This window comes from Beta vulgaris, chromosome 8 (genome assembly GCF_026745355.1).
Source record: "Beta vulgaris subsp. vulgaris cultivar EL10 chromosome 8, EL10.2, whole genome shotgun sequence".
NCBI lineage: Eukaryota > Viridiplantae > Streptophyta > Magnoliopsida > Caryophyllales > Amaranthaceae > Beta > Beta vulgaris.
Window position 1 is genome coordinate 14,608,693 of NC_079209.1, and position 18,140 is coordinate 14,626,832.

The 18,140-nt window shown below is 36.2% G+C and overlaps 1 long non-coding RNA gene and 1 other non-coding gene across 2 annotated transcripts; both read left to right on the forward strand.

Annotated features, from left to right (window-relative positions):
- The first annotated feature begins 12,132 nt into the window (after nt 1-12,132).
- Nucleotides 12,133-16,494, forward strand: LOC104901051 (uncharacterized). The gene is made up of 3 exons (XR_791136.3): nt 12,133-12,750; nt 13,177-13,405; nt 16,070-16,494. It is a non-coding gene; the product is annotated as an uncharacterized LOC104901051 (long non-coding RNA).
- On the forward strand, nt 14,617-14,761 carry LOC125494137 (small nucleolar RNA snoR135). Its single transcript, XR_007270533.1, has one exon. It is a non-coding gene; the product is annotated as a small nucleolar RNA snoR135 (small nucleolar RNA).
- Nucleotides 16,495-18,140: the final 1,646 nt, after the last annotated feature.

Consider the following 18,140-nt stretch of genomic DNA (forward strand, 5'->3'; position numbering starts at 1 on the left):
CTTTTCAAATGATTGGGCTCATAATACAATTAATTATCATGAATAATTAATTGGGCCTTAACATAGGACTTTAATGTTTTTTGAAATGGTTTTCAATGGCTTTTTAAACTACTCAACCCTTGGGTCGGACCAATTAAGACCACAGTTTGTTTTATCTTTATATCATTAAATGAGGAGATACGGTTGTGTGTCTACAAAAGCCCCCACTTTGACTGATGAGGTTCAGAAAATCGAAAGTCAAAGTATACATTGTCGAGACGGAGAATGATTCTAAACGCTATGTAGTTAGTAACTAATCTATATACGTCGGTCTTTGCAAAACAAGGTTAGTATGCAAGACAATAACTACAAGCAATCTGAATACATGCATAAGAAGATGTTAGCAGATAGGTGCAAACAACTCAGATAAGCACATAATGATGTGAAGATGCAAACTTAGACACTCTATGGATGCATGAGATGCTATGTAAGGATTAAGGTTATGCAAAGCTAAGGGATGACACATCATGCAAGGTCACAGTTATGCAAGACTAGCATGTATTCAATGCAATGCAAGGTCATGATTTTGCAAGGCTATGATGTATGAAATGGAATGCAATGTCAGGATTTCACAAGGCTAGGATGATCAGTATATGTAAAAATAGAATGATCAGAAATAGAAAGAATAGTTTTCGAAAACTATATTTTGTGGATAATCGAGTCCGTAAACGAGGTCCACGGATTTTATCTCTTTGAGAGTTTGATTTGAATTGTAGGAACTACCACACATAGGAAGCCCCCACTTTGGGTGAGCTTGTCTTGAATTTATCATGTACTTTATCTGATATTGTAATGTAGTTGTTTAGTCTTGAACGTTGAAAGTTATCACCCGAGATTCGTCTTTGGAAAGTTGATATAGGCAAAGTCAAATATCGTCATAAACCATGAAATTGTCAGCGAGTCCTTCAAGGGAAAGGAAAGATTGGATTAAAAAATAAAATGTTTAAATTTTTGACCTAAATGGATGAAGGCGGGAAAATGTTTTAATGAGGCTAGGTTTAGACTCGAGTCTATGTCGGAATCTAGAAAGCATATGCTCCTGAATTCTAGAAGGTTAAATCATTAGACCATTCGTATCCTTGCGGATTCATTTTATTGAAGCCGTCGAACCTCGAGATGAGGATTTGTACGTATCCTTGCGGAATCAGATCATTCGTAGTTCTCGATCTAATTTTTTTTTTATAGTATTTTATGTGTCCTAACTTTTGCCTAGGTCGTCCTTTCGGGTTTTCAGCCTAACGGTATTGGACATACCTTGAAAAAGGAGTTAGGGTTGTTTAAAGGTTGAAAGGTTTAAGGCTTGATTTAGATGAAGGTTTAATTGGTTGGACTAATGGAGGATCACAAATTTGGATTATATGGTTAAGGTTTGAAGGATTTGAATGAGGGGTACAACTTGTGTGCAAGCTCCCCTAGCTTGACTTTTTTTTTTCTTTTTTCCTTTGGATCAATTTTATTTTTTATCTTTTCGTCGCACTTTGATTTTTTTTTGTCTTTGCCTGGCATTAATTCTTTTTTATGTAGTAGGGCTTGCATGCAAGCTATAGGTTTAGGGTATTGCAAGGCTTTGAACGAAATTTGCGGTGTTTGGCTGTTGAATGGATAGTTTGGCTAATAGGGATGATGGCTTAAAGGATGATGGAGGGAATAGGGAAATAACTCTTGATCCAAAGTATGTTCATTTTTTTTTTCATTTCGTTTTTTTTTTCAGAATTTTTTTATTAGTCAATATCATTAGGTGATTTATGTTGCATCATCGAATTAGAAGCATATATAAAATGATGGAAGGCTTGTGAAATTGAAAATGAAAGTGCGATTATTTTATTAATTGAAAATGAATAGAACAAGTCTTATTGGAAATAAAGTCCTAAATTATTTAGACCCGATAAGAAAGGAAATGAAGGAGCTAGGGGAGGGACTATCCGACTCAACCTAGAAGACCAGCGCTAGATGACTAACCCCCTGCACTGTTGACACGACGTCCAAGGGGTTGTTGTTCTTGCTAACTTTTGCTGCTGGCAGAATTGGAAGTCTACCACTATCAACCATGTCTTGCAGAGTATTCTTTAAGGCCCAACATGCAAATGTTGGGTGTCCATTCTCTTGGTGGTACTTGCAGTAGGCATCAGGATTTTATTTACTAGATCTATTTTTAGGTGTAGGGTCTGGAGTGGCACCGATAGGCTGTATTGATCCTTTTGCGTTAAGCCTAGTGAAGGCTTATTTTAGAGGCATGCCCAATAGAGTGAATGTTCTTTGAGGCTTTTGATAGCCTCACTTTTCAATAGTTGGGGCATTGACATTATTACCTTTAGAGCTGGAAGGGTTATTGTTACTCTTCTTGAAAGAATTGTTGTCGTTGAAACCCTTATCTTATTGGCTTGTACCTTTTCTTTAATCATAAAACCTACATTATGGAGCTTCGTGAAAGACTCTATGGGTTGGAATCTAATATGTCTCTGTACTTAGGCTGTAGATTACGGATCTGCATCCAGACTTGATCCTCTTAAGATAGCATGTTAGTCATTTGTGCAGCTTTTCCCCTCCACCTGTTAAGGAAGTCTTCTTTGGAGTTTTGTTTAGTTAACTCCAACTCACGCATGCCAATAGGAAGTTGAGTATTGTATATATATTGTTTATGTAACTCTTCTCTAGTATAGTCCCAGTCATTTAGTTTGATCATATTCAATGATCTGAACCACTTGGATGGATGATCATCCAAGGTCAAGGGAAAGACATAATCAAACGGGTCCTTGCTTATGCCCTTGGGAGCCATAGAGATGGAGAAATCTCTCAAATGATCATATGGGTCTTCGACCCCCTTGAATTTTGGAAGGTCATCCAATGTTACATTTTTAGGTAGCTTGTCCCTTAGTTCAGGAGCAATGATGTCATGACCATGAGCCTCACTCTCGAGTATAGGAATTGACTGGATCAATTGCTCGAATTCTGCAAACCTCAAATCCATGTTGGTCTTGATTGGAGGTGTTGGTGGTGGTGGAGTGTTCCTTGTTCGCCTTCTTTAGTTAATTTCCCTGTCAGTGCCTTAATGTCTTGGTATCGTTACTCAAGAAGAGATTTCATTAGTGTAATGACAACCATAATGACACTGAGATGTTCATTAGTATCCCCCATCTCAGATGATGATTTAGAAGAGCCAAAGGATTTATCAGAAAAGGTTAGGATACGCTTGATGAATATGGGAGTAGTTCGACCTTGTTGCCTCTTCGTTGGACATTCCCAAGTTATAATCTCATGACCTGTCCTTAACATAAATTGGATGAGATCGTAAATTTTCAGAAATAATTTTTGAAATGAGAAATGGAAATGAGGGATGGAGAAATGGAATTTGAAGATGAGCAATTAATATGAAGGTGGAAACGGGAATGGGAAACGATTAGAAATGGGTATGATTATGGTTATGATGGCGACATGGGCCTAACTATATGCCTATGCAGATGTGAACTAAACTAGATTAGCCTATGCGAGCACGCTGAACGATTGGACTTTGTTGAGTACTAGACTTTGCACTTACAATAAGCAAACTACACCCAAAGCACGGTAGAAAAGCAAAGGTGTTTAAACTTAGGGGATGAACTTTCGTAGTCTGTAGACTTAGCTTTTACAGTCCATAGACTGACTACGGTTTACATATAATGCAAACTAGACCTAGGAAAATCTTATACCTAAGACTGAAATTTTATAGTGTGAAGACTGACTTTTATAGTCCGTAGACTGACTAGGATTTACATACAATTCAAACTAGGCCTAGAGAAATTTCGTAGTCCTAAAACTGAACTTTTATAGGTCGGAGACTGACTAGGGTTTACATGTAATGCCAGATGGACCTAAGGAAAATTTCTAGTCCTAATACTGAACTTTTATAGTCCAAAGACTGGCTATGATTTACATATATTGCAAACTAGACCAATGGAAATTTTATAGTCCTAAAACTGAACTTTTATAGACCGACTACTGACTCGAGTTTACATATAATGCAAACTAGACCTAGGAAAATTTTATATTCCTGAGACGGAACATTTATAGTCATAATATTGAACTTTTATAGACCAAATACTGACTAGGATTTACATATAATGCAAGCTAGACCTAAAAAAAATTTATACTCCTAAGACTAGGCTTATATATAATTTGAAGACTGACTAAGGTTTACATATAATGCAAACTAGACCTATGAAAATTTTTCAGTACTAAGACTGAACTTTCATAGTTCGAAGACTGACTAGGGTTAACATATGATTCAAACTCGACCTAAGGAATGAATTGAGCCTAAATGGACCTGAGATTTGGATTGGACTAAACTTAGACTTAGATTGGAATGGATCTGGAATAGACTTGGACAAGACTTGACATAAAGATGCAGATGAGCCTAGATTCTGAAATGAACTAGACTTTTATGAGCCTAAAATAGACTCTAATTCTAATAAATGTATGGAATCAAATTAGACGGGCCTATGATGAATGGAAAATGGACTCTAATGCATATGAGCCTATAATGAATGCAAATGGATTGAAGGGGCTTGTTTGGATCGTATGAATTTTTGAAATTCGTTTTTTAAAATGCACCCCTTGTTTTATCTCTTGTTAGGAAAAGATGATTGATTAATTTTGAAAATGTTTTTTTCGTAAATGTCTTGTGTGATGCAGTTTATTGAATGCTTTTGAAAAAGTGTAGAATAGAAATGGGTGTGGATTGATCTCGAAAAATGTATGTTTTTTGAATTGGTTTAATATGATTGGATAAAATTGATAGGGAACATTAGGTAGAAGCAAAGCAGGGAGAAGATAGGCATGCATGAAAATTCTAACTCTACTATTACCACTTTCATAGATGCACTTTTTTTTAGGACAGGCTGTCACTTGCAAGAAAAGACTGATTTTTTTTAGTTAGGACAGAACATAAGATCGACCACCACGACCAATAAATCAAGGAAAAACATGCTATGTAAAGACTGCATGTCACGCAGCATTGCTGCGCGCAGTGCACAATCGTGCGTCTGGCGCAGGAGTGGTGCGCTAGGCGTAACTTAATGTGCTCAATGCACTACTCCCCATACATGTTTATCGGGGATTTAGGCGAAGTTTTTGGCCGATTGACGATGTTGTTTAGACACGATTTTTAGGAACGACGCATAACAGTGACAATTTGACAAGATAATAACAGGTAAAAATTGCAATCACAGGCAAATGTCATATAACATGGATGCAAAAGTTCCAACCTAAAGTTTTATTCTAATTTTGAGACTATTGGTCAGGTTCAAATTCAGTCTGAAGGGTCCATGACTAAGAGATTGATCCCACGCTTACTCCTTCTTAATGAGGTGGTCACGTGTAAGGCGAACTCCTGTTCTCAAGTCAGGAAAAAGAGAACATTGCCATGGTTGGGTAGGTTTGCTTATAACTAAGATCTTACACTATCGCTAAGGAAGCTTTTTGGAAGGACAAAGCGCAAACCCCTCGGGGGTGACCTCACACATAGAACATGTGCTAATGAGGCAAATTAAATTATCCTTACAGTCGTTTAAAAAATATCCATGCATATGTACAATACTAAAGTCATTCTAATGCATAAATATAGTATAAATCGTATGTTTCGAATTTCACCCACTCATTTAAATTTTTAAAATCATCTCTAGTGGAGTTGTCAATTGTAGGCGTGTTTTTATTCTCTTGCGCGGGATGAGCGCGTATTTTATTTGACAATCCTACTATAAAAGTTTTTTGTATTGAAAGTGTTTTGAAGTCACCAACAAGTCTTTGTAGAAAGACTCATAAACCTAATTGGATTTTGAAAAATCGTAGGGACAAATTAGCGACTTGTCCAATGTAGATTTCCCTGTATAGACTCCATAAATGGTTAAAATGAACCAATAATCGACTTCGAGTGTGAGGGTACACAGTCAGGAACCATGTTCCCCACTGCTGGCCTCTACTAAATATCGACTCATGTCATTGTTTATGTTAAAGGATAACCAATTGGATTTTTTAAGCACCCTAAAAATAATTAGTCTAGGCTAGGTCAAGAAACACATAAAAAGCCTATTTTTTTAGTGATATGTTGATATGCAATAAATTTACAGGGACCCTAACATGTTGTCCAAGTTAATATGAATAATATTAAAACAATTCTTTTGGTCTTGATTAGCAAAAATAACACGAGGGTGATAAAAATAATGCATAAAACAATCATATAACATGTATAGAATAATCAGGTAAACATATAATAAGCATAGGCAGGAAATAATAATAATATGGATATAAATATAGAAAAGGGATTAGAATATACAGTAGAACGATTTAATATTAAAGATATACATCAGGAAGGAAAAAAGTTAGTAACTTCAATATCAAAACAGAGAATTTATTTAAGTACCCTCAGGATTATACCATGGCTTGAGTCTGCGAAATTGACAACCTAAAAATCTGAAATTCGAAAAGGATGTAGATGGGAACGTGTTTGTGCTTGAAAGGTATAAATTCTTTAGGGAAGTTTTGTAGTTCGTAGAGTGGTATTCGTAAATTATTCGTCGAGTGTTATGAAAAATTCGTCCTTGAATCTGTACGGAAATCAAGCTTATGTAGGGAAAACGACAATGCGCATCACACACTAGTTGAGTCTACTTGTCAAGCGCATGATGCGGCATGACTAGTAGAAAGCGTACATGTGCTGCGCGTTTTGGAAAAGAAAGAAACGTCGCGTCTCATGCAGAGATCCACGTGTTAGATGCAGATTATTGCACCTGACACGGGTGCAGAAAGTTGCGCCTGATGCATAGACGTGCGTCAGGTGCACCAACCCGACTCCTAACGTGCTTTTGCCAGCTTTTCTAATACCGCTTTTAAAAGATTTTATGTTATTCTTTAATTTCGGAAATGTAATTTTATGGGGAAAAAATCTAATTTTTTATTTAACTAATTATTATTAAACAATTAATGGGCTTTTCAAATGATTGGGATCAAAATACAATTAATTATCATGAATAATTAATTGGGCTTTAAAATAGGACTTTAACACTTTTCAAAATGATTTTGAATGGCTCATTAGAATGCTTTTCCCTTGGATCAGACCAATTAATACCACGGTATGTTTAATCATTGTATCCTTGAATGGGGAGACAAGATTAAGTGACTACATGTACAAATATGTTATTGTGTAGCAACAACAAGTTAGTTCTATTTGTAACATTGTCAACTTAAAAGAATCGGTTATATATATAATTAAAAATAGTATAACAAATAAAATACAGTTTTGACCAATTAAAAATATGTACTTCCTCCATATCAAATAAGATGCTATACTTTTGGTTTTACGAACTCTGAGGCAATTTTTTCTTTAGGGTGTTAAGGGGTGCGTGACTAAAGTTTCGGGGATATTGTTAATAAAGTGGTGGGGACAAAAATTAGTGGTAAAGTTGTGGCGAGAATATTTGGGACCACATAACTTTTGAGGGTTAATGGGTGGTGGTTGATTATGTGGGAGGCAGGATTTCTTCTTTTGTTGTATCCTTCAAAATCGTTGTTGTAATGGGAGGGAGCATTTTCCTCCAAAACACCGGACCGCAAATTGTACACTTTCCAAAAAGCTTAAATATTACGTGGCAAATATTAGAGGAATATTTCCCTCAAGAACATAAATTTTTATTGTTGTAACGTCAGCTATAACAAAGCAGAAATCTCCCAAAAATTTTGGGAGGGAATTGTGACCTCCAAAAATTAAGTTGAAGCCAACAATATTCATACACTTGTCAACTAAGTAAACACCACTATTAAGCAGTGTTTGGAAGAATGGAAAATGTTGTTCACATCAATGAAAAATGGTTTTATCTAAATCAAGACATGAGATGATTATACTTATTGCCTAAGGAAGATGACCCATACATATGCACACAGTCAAATAGGTTCAAGATCAAGGCAATATAATGTTTGTGGCTGTCACTTCAAGGCCACTATATACCACAGATGGAAACGTGATTTATGATGGCAAAATCGGTATCTAAACTTTTGTGGAAAGGGTTGCAACAAAGAAAATAAACAAGCAAAAACAAATTTGCAACAAAGAAAACAATTAAAAACAGAGTTGCGTGCACTATTAATATTGAGACCAAACCAATAGAGAATTTCACCAAAAGGGTCACGAGAGATGTTATTATCAATAAAGTAATACCATAAATCATGCAAAAAATGGCTTGGTCATCTTCCAAAAGACAATGTATTCAAACAAGTAATGTAGCCCACATATTCAACCAACTTATCCAACTTTCATGGAAGCAGCCACAAGGAATGGATTCAACATCAAGCTGGTATGTCATCCCCCCAATCCCTTTATCTTAACATTTTAAATCGAGGTTTCTTTAGTGTCATACAAGCATTGTAGCATAGGTCATTTTCTAAGAGAACATTGATGACTTGAATGAGAAAGTGCAAGCATCATATGAATCCTTTAATCCAGATGTGTTAAAGTACACATAGTTACAACTACAATATGTGATGGTTGAAATTTATACATCAAAGGGGGAAACAACTATAAGAAACATCACCATGGGAAGATAAGATTCGAAAGGTTGAGACTCCTGCCAAAAAATGTCACTGTTGATGAGGAAGTGATTGATGGAGCATTGGACTATTTAGATCACAACTTTAAGTTAGTTCAAGATGATCTAATGAAGTTTTTTGAGGTGTGTGCAGACTAGTGGGTGTGAGAGTCATGATGAATGTAACAAGATGACACATGCAAGTTTTTCTTCTCATTGCTACAAAACAGGTTTGACTGCTGCATAAAACCTTATCCTAATAGTGTCAATTAATATGCATTATCTTTTTTGTAAACTGAAATTTGATGGACATGCATCAACTTTTTGTGTATTGAAATGGTATAGGTAGATGCATACCAACTTTTGTGTATTTAATTAGTATGTAAATAAACTTAGGTAATCAAATGAACTTTTGTACATATTAATGGTATGCATATAAACTTAGGTTTGTAGCTGCAGTCAAATTTAATGCAGTGAAGTTTAATTTTAGCTTGTTTCAATTAATGCTTATGTTCAATGTGGTCCTATATGAATTCATCAGGGATATCTTGATTTAACTCATTGAAAGCAAGGTTTGATACCTTAACAGGGTTAACTATAGAGAAAATTAAATCTTTTTTTCAGAGTTAATGATTCCCTTCTTCATCTGGATTAGTTGGAGATAAGGGACTACCAACCACAACACTAAACCATCCAACCAAGTAGGGGACTAATCTTATTGAAATCATGGATCAATGAATGCATTTGATACAAGTAGGAACTTAACCGATGAAGCATTAACATCATAAGCTAACAACATCATAATAGCAACAAATATTGCTCATCATTTCACCTCTATGAATGCATCAGGGGTATCTTGATTTAACTCATTGTAAACAAGGTTTGGTACGTCCAGAGTGTTAATTTTGGAGCAGATCAAACTTTATTTTAGAGTTATTAAGTCACTTCATTATCTGGACTAGGTGGTGATCAGGGACTCTGAACTACAACTCTAAAAATCCAACCAAGTAGGGGACTAACCAAATTAGGTGCAACCATTAATCCGGGAATGCATATCACATAAGCATGAGTTTGATCAATCAAGCATTAACATCATAAGCCAACAACCTTAGCAGACTAATAGGGGTCCATCAACATCATTATTCAGGGACTCATCACATTTACGGGACAAAAAAGTTAAATTGAAAGCAACAAGTGAAATGATCATAAGAGGTAAAGAAGTTAAAATAACCAAAAAAAATATTGTTGTCTTATAAGAGACTCATTCACATATAGTTATTCCTAAATGCAAAGACATGTCCCTCATGAACTTCAACAATAATTGAGGATCCCATTCATCCTCATTAATTTGCTTCCATGGCCAAACCCTATTCTTCATGGGCATGTTTGATAGGCGGAAATGGGGTTCTGCTGCAATAAACCTTATCTTGTGGCACAGGGGAACAACTCACCTTTATTTTCCCAAAAGCCTCTTCACTTGCTGGCCTGCAGCCAGGCCACATACCACTATCCTCATCCTACCCTCTATAGGAAGCACCCTTCCCTGTATCCATAACCACCTTTTTCCCTTTATCCATAATCACCTCTTTCCCTTTATCCTCAACTACCACCTTTCTTTTTTCCTCTTTCTCACAATCCTCTTTCAGTAACTTGTAAATCTCATTGCAAGATCTCAACATATACGACCACCGAACACAATAATTCCTTCTTTCCCTTCCTCTACCACATCCTCTATCAAAGAATCCTTCTCCATTTCTTAACTATATCACCCTCACTGGAAACCCTAATATCGTTTCATGTTCCTCCTCCTAACTATCGACATCTATAATCTCATGGCCACCCTCGTATGATGAGTCATCCTTATCCATAAAATCTTCTAAGATCTGCCAGTCAATATATCATCTTTGGTGTTTTCCACAATCAAGGGTGGTAATTTAGGGCTCGCTCCCCCTAAATGAAATACCTTCATCTCCGCCATCTACTCCTCTAAAGCAGATCCGAGAGCCTTTTTCGCGTTGGGACCCACATGATTTTTCGCACCTCTGCTTCCGTAAAATTGTCATGGCCACGAGATCTCCATTTGAAGCAGTCATAATTGTCCTTGATTTTTCCACATCATCATTTGTCTCGAACAACGCATTAGTTAAGGGACTCAAATTAGGGATGAAATTATGGGCCATAATTCAAATTTCGTGTTTAAGGTTGAAGAGGAGAGGAGGACATGTAGGTTCGGGAACCCAATTTCTAGGGTTTCTGGGTTAGGGTTGAAGAACAGGGAGAGAAAATGAGAGAAAGCAGAAAGTTCGAAAGATGTGGTGGGGTTGGTTGATCTAATTGAGTAGGTTGTTTTTAATACACTAGTAGAGAAATGTTGATTTGCGTCGGACCTAGGACCACTATTTGCATCGGACATGGGTCCGACGACACAGGTCTCGATGCAGATGACCTATAATAGATCTATGTCGTATGCGGAAACAACGCAGATCGTTTAGCTATTTGCATTGCACGTTGTATATGGTGCGACACATATGGCTCTCCCCAGCCCAACAAAGAAGGGGAATTGGTGTCGCACATAGCCAAAAGGGCGACGCAAATCACTCATCTGCATCGCACCCTGGGTTATGTGCGACCCATATGTTTCATTTTTTTTTAAAAAGTAGGATTTGCGTCGGATTGAGGGCCACTTCTGATGCAAATGGGTCATTTTTCAGAAAAAAAAACAAAAAGTCAATTCATCATTAACTCACTGGCTTATTCATATAATTCAAATTTATATTATACCAGAATCGAACCCAACAAGAATGAAATACAAAATGTCAAAACAGAATGAAACACATGAATGCGATAAAACGAAATCAGATCTAAAAACTAAACGAAAATAAAACGAAATTGAACATAAAAATTGAACGAAAATAAAACGAAATTGAACCTAAAAATTGAACAAAAATAAAACTAAATTGAATCTAAAAATTGAACGAAAATAAAATATTATTTTTCTTCAATTTTGTTCTTTGTCGGATCTAAAAAATACAAAACGAAGATAAAAATTTGAACCTAAAAAAACAAAATCAGATCTAAATCAGCAAATTTTCCGTCATTTTGTTTGAACTCCTCGTTCTTCTTCAATTATCTTCTCGCTCTTCTACATTTGTTCTTTGTCAAATTTTCTGGAAGTTCGAACTGGGAAATGCCTGCCTTTTTTTTTTATTGAGTTGACGAAGAAAGCGAAGAAATGTCAGCACAGACGAAATTGAAAAAAAAGAGGAGGTCTGGAAAAAATGACAAATAACGAAAAATTTAGACAGGTGAAATAAAAGAAAAAGAAAAAATAAACAAACACTAGTAGAAAAAACCTCTTTTGCTACTTTACATATGCTTGGGTTGTTTTAACAACCCGAGCATTTGACAAGCTTTTGGAAAATTATAAAGAAAAATTCACAAATGCTCGGGTTTTTAAAAACAACCCAAGCATTTAACTAATTTAATATTTTTTTTTTAAAGGAATTTAATACTTAAGTTGGGATGCAAAGTCTAAAAACTATTCCCCCTCTCACTGTTCTCTTTCTCTTTCCCTCTCCACTTCTCTCGATCTGCTTCTCTTTCTCTCTCCTCCCCTCTTCACTCACTCTCGATCTGTTTCTTCGAAGTAACCGCTGCATCCTGCCGCCGCTGCAGAATCATATTTTCAAGCTATCTCTCCCGAAAAAGCAGCCCACAAAATAGGAGACATTTCATTTTACCTCTTCTTTTTCCTCCATTTTTTTTGTTTTCAGAAAATATTTACACCGAAATGAAAAGTTGAAATTCGTCTTCATATTCACATTCAGAAAATAACAATTCAGTAATCAGTTAATTCACCCTCCGAAAAAAATCTTCATCAATCACTGAACCAATTCAGAAACCTACCCAAAATCAGGCCCAGAACTCACTGAGTCAACTCGATCACTCACAAGCGAGTTCTCCTTACTCAACCTCGCATACATCCTCGCCCTCAAATCCTTCCCCGACTCGACTCGCTCCAGTGGCACCTCTTCCTCTATCATCACCTCCCACGGATCAAACAAACCAAGCACAGAACAACGAGTGGGTGACCTAACCACCGCCCCACCACGAGTTGGTATCGTCGGCAAACTCTTCGTTGATGTCGTTAGATCTGAAGGTAACCCTAATTCTTGCTTTCTCTCTCCTTGTTCTCAGATCTGAAGGTAACATTGACTTTATGTTAGTGCATTTTTTTAGGTTTTGTGAATTGATTCTTCATTTATTTTGTTTAATTCGCGAATATCAGTTTGCCATATTTGACTTTCTATTAGTGCGTCTGTTTTAGGTTTCGTGACTTGATTTTTATAAACTTGTATGATTTTTGGTCGTGAAGTTATCAATCTAATTTATGAAGGATTAGGGATTTTGATGTTTGATTTCGAAGATGGTTGATTTTTCGATGGTTTACTGGAGTTTGTGGGACTTTGACTGATTTTTGATTCTGATGATGATACCACTTTGAGTGAATATCAGTTTGCCATGCTTACTTTGAGCGAATTTTGATTTTTCGATGGTTTACTTGTTTCTTGATGGACTATGGTAGTTGCTGCTCCACCAGTTCATATGACAGGAGTACCCCCTTCTGATATGAAGAAGAAGAGAGGTAGGCCCTAGGAAGTATGGCCCTGGTGGTGCTGTGACGGCTGCATTGTCGCCAATGCCGATTTCGGCTTCAATTCCTCTGAGTAAAGACTTTTCAGGCTGGAAACAACATAGAGCAATGCCTTTTTAGACAATAAAGAAGCCATATTAAGTGGAGTTTGAGAGTCTAGGTAATAGTTTTTACATCTCTTTTAAATAATAACTTTTTTTTCTATTTTCCTATAATTTGTTTTGGTTGATGTTTAGTTAAATAGAGCTTTTCCTATTTCATGTTCTGGTTATTTTTCATGACTGAATGTGATTTGATATTGTTCAATGGGGGAGATTAAATTGGGTGGGTGATGCTTAATTTGCTTCTGTCCATATATGGAAACTAATCTAGGTGTTAACTCTTTGTTCAGGATCATCATTTAATTTTATATGTTCAGGATCATCATTTAATTTTATATGTTCAGGATTTCATGTGCTACTCCTGTTATGTATTTGCAGAATTTGACATGTGATGCTTTGGCTCTATTGTTTCGGAAGAACGCTATGTTGTGTAGCTTTTTCTTTGTTTTTTTGGGTTTGGAATAAAGTCATGTAGCCAGATGATCATCACTTCATAAAGTTGTGTTTCTGAATTGTTTTATTACTGCGTGTGGTTTAAAACTGCTCAAAGCATTTCTCTATGTAAGTAAACAAGCATGAATGCACATGTTCACTTCTTATGACTATCCTTTTGGGTGTTGGTGTGCTTATAAGCTAACATCTCTAAAGAGTATGGCATCTATGTTATGTGGGGAGGTTGAACATCTGTGACTTCCAAAGAAAAAGTTTCTTAAACGAACACTCTCCGTTCATATTTCTCGCAGCTTATGGGCCTATATGGAGATATATTATGCACTTTATAACAAGAATCCATTTTCTAAAAGATCGTGGCTCTCACTATATGATGATGTTGTACTAGTATATTATGTTAGGAGCAAGCGCTACCACTTAAAATTGTAAGTATGATATTTTCTCCCCTAAAAAGGTTGAGAATAGCAAGTATTCTCTGATTGATACTGTGATTTATGTTGTGCTGTAAGTTTTAAATGCGCTCTATGCTGAAAGAGTTCCTGCATCAGTTATGACAGATGGACGGTTGGTGTTTCATTCCTTTTTTTGGTTTTTGCGCAGCCGTCATTCTGATAATTTCTTATCATTTTAATTATCTTTCCGTTACCTTTATTTTTAAATAGTAGACAAGTAATGGGTTTACGAAGTGTGGAACGTCTGCTTCATAACATTTGATGATATTATAAATCAACACCCCCCAAACAGAAACCCATCATATTGATATTTTGGGGTCGTTTTCTGCTGGTATGTTTTGTCGATTCCTCTTTTGGAGGGGTTGAAGATAGCAGGGACTGTGTTGTCACTTATCAGTATTACGCAGTGATCATATTCTCTATGCTGAAAGAATTCCCTGCAATATTAATTGGAGAAGATGGGCAGTTGAGATTTCATCTATTGGTATCTCAACAATCATCTTTCCTACATTCTTTTAAATCCTATCTCCCTATCTTTTTTCTCCTTTTCCAAAAATATGAGCTTTGCTTGCATGTTAAAGTTACGTTTCTTTTCTTGGTCTCAAAGGAGTACATTTGGTTTTTTAGGTATCAAGTGAGAATAGAATACTTAAGTGACAATAGAATAACTTAAATTTTGATGCGCTTGAGACAAACTTATGAAGAATTTCTGATTATTACCTGCAAATTTAGTTGTTTGAGTATGTTTGGTTTAGGAGCGCAACCTTGCTTGTTTATACATGATTGTGCCTTGTGAAGCTGTGAGGGGCTGACTACATGGTTTCATCTAAGAACGTTGTGTGTTTCTTTAGGATAAGAGGTGGTTAAGCTCTGAAAATTCACATGACAGAAGTTTAAATCTTGTTTGGCATCTATCAATAGCCGGTGCTAAGTTGTACTTGTCTTTTATCTTACTTCCATTAAAAGCTTGACTCTTGAGTTGGATATGAGGGCTGTATACTTGTATCAAGGATGACTATGTTTAACTTGACATTTGGGTAACTTATACGAATATTGTGTAATCTTCTGCTACCAGTGACGCAAATTATATGTTTACAGTACACTTGTATACTTTAGCAGTTTAGTATACCTTTACAGTAGTTGTACATGGTTTCTGTTATCACTGTTAATGTAATATATTAAGTATTGTCGATCTACCTTGAAGTTAGATATAATTTTGTCGTAGAGGGAATTGCTTGGACACACGGGAAGTGTCTAATGCAAGGGTGCTTACTGAAGTTGTAATGCTCAATTTCTCATCATTGAAATTCTTATATGTTCACCACTCTCTTTCCCTCTTTTCTATAAGGGTGTGTAGGGGCTGAAAGAAAATGTTTGACTACTCTGTTTGTATCTTTCATTACTCTACTGCCTTTCAGCTTCAGAAATCTTGTGGTGAAAATAAATGAAAAATAGCATCAACCCGATTATTGTATCAAATGGTCTGACTCATTCAGATGATAACTAATACAATAAAAGTTGTATCAACCCGATTCTTGTATCAGTAGTGGAAAATAGTGATGTGCTTATATATCTTAGTTCTGAGAGTGGTTGTTTCTATCACAATATTTTACCCATAATATCCCGCTTATAAGCATCATCACTTCTTTGTTTTAAACAAATTTCTGTTGTGCCACCTTTTGGAAAGTTGATCCATCTTATTTTTTTTATCATGTTTCTGCTCTTATCATCATTGAATGATCTGTTTGTTTTTTTCAATAATTAAAAAAATATGTTGGATAAAATGGGTGCTAAACTTATATTGTTCTTCCTATTCCCCAGGAGTGAGTGCAGCAAGCCTATGCAGCTCGGAGTGAGCTTTGCTGGTGGATATATGGTGGTGTTTTCTATGCTGTTATTTCACATTCTACTGACAATGTCTTATTTCTTTACTCAATAATGCCAAGGGAGCTACAGTGGGTGATGTAAGTGTTAACAATAAGTAGATTCACTGATATTTCCTCACTGGATGGTGGGAAATAATATTTTTTTTGGCTTTATTATTCATTAATTTCTTTAACTTCTAATAGGTATGGGTAATTCTATTATGAAGGATGGTTTTGTATTCATCCTATTGAGAACTCTTTAAAAAAATACTCAAGTTACATGATTAGGAACTAGATATGATACATGATATTGTGGATTATACTTTGATTAGTTCTTACTAGTGTTGTTGTTGTTTAATATAAAAGATAACGTTTTCTTTATTAATGTATTATGCTGCTGTATCTTGTTATTAATGTATTCTGATGGCTGCTGTATAGTTTTATAGCTTGACGCTTGCTTGTTGCTGTTGCTGTACAGCATCAGTAGTAAGCTCTACTTTTTTTTAAAAAAAAAAAAATTTGGCAAATGCTCCGGTTGTTTAAGGAAAACCGGAGCATTTGCACTGCAAATGCTCCGGTTTTCCTTTAATAACCGGAGCATTTGATAGTCATATGCTCCGGTTTCCAAGAACAACCGGAGCATTTGAGGCACCAAATGCTCCGGTTTCAACCGGAGCATTTGTAAAATGCTCAAATGCTCGCATGACGTCTGCTACGCGTGAAATACGGAGCATTTGTGGGCTTTTTAACCGGAGCATTTGAGCTTTTTTCCACTAGTGAAAGTTACCTTATTCTTGGAGTGCGAAGAATGAAATCGGTACTGCTTGTTCACTAATTACCTTCGAATGTTAGATATGAGAAGTCCCATGAGAACGAACGAAATGGAGTGAAGGAGGGAGAGAGAGAGATAGGAGATGAGTGACGGCTGAGAGCTGATGCGAGGCTAGAGTTTTTAGGTTAAGGGAACGAACGAAATGGAGTGAGAGTGAGAAGTGGCGGGGTGAGTAAAGTGTGAGAATTTAGGTCAAGCGTTGTAAAAGGCTGAAGTTTTTAGGTTAAATATTTGGTTGGTGGGCCGGAGATCTACGTCGGATGGGACATGAAGGCCGAGACAAATTGCACTAGTACAAAAAGGTCGGTTTGCGTTGGACCCTGGACACCTATTTGCGTCGGACTTGGGTCCGACGGCACAGGCCTCGACGCAAATGACCTAATAATGATCTGCGTCGTATGCGAAAACGACACAGATTAACTAGCTATTTGCGTCGCACGTTGTATACGGTGCGACGCAGATGGGTCTCCCCAGCCAACATAGAGCCGTAATGTGCGCCGCACATCTCCTAGGGTGCGACGCAGATGAGTGATTTGCGTCGCACCTTGGGTTACGTGCGCCGCAAATTGGTATTTTTTTTTTAAAAAAATTAATTTTTTTTGAGAGGGAAAAGAAAATTAATTTTATGAATGGAATGAGGCTCTGTTGCAAATGCCATTGAAGGATTGAATATAAATGTTACATAAAAAAGAATACATAAATTACAAAAAATCAATTAAATAAAATTACAGATATATAACTCCAGAACAATAAAATCGATATACAAAATCTGGGAGTGAACTGAAAAAAACTAAAAAAAAAACAATTAATAAACAGATATACAGTCGAAATTTCAGATGGCGGTGCAAAGGAGATCGTTCATGACCGGAAAACCTTCATCGGACAAGCCTGAAAACGATTAAACGAAAATGTAAGATCCGAAAACGAAAACTCAATTCCATAGAACTTAGATCTGAAATGAAATCCATGAATCACATGCAAAACACGAAATAAAACGATGAAACGAAGAAAAATAAAGAAAAAGAAAGAATACCTGATCAATTTCATCGGTGCTTTCTTTGCTTTCGATGATGAGATGATCGATTTCATCGGTGCCAAAGAAAAAATGAAATGTTGAGATCTAAGTTCTGAGATCGGTGCCAAAGAAAAAATGAAATGCTGACATGATCGATTTCATCGGTGCCAAAGAAACGAA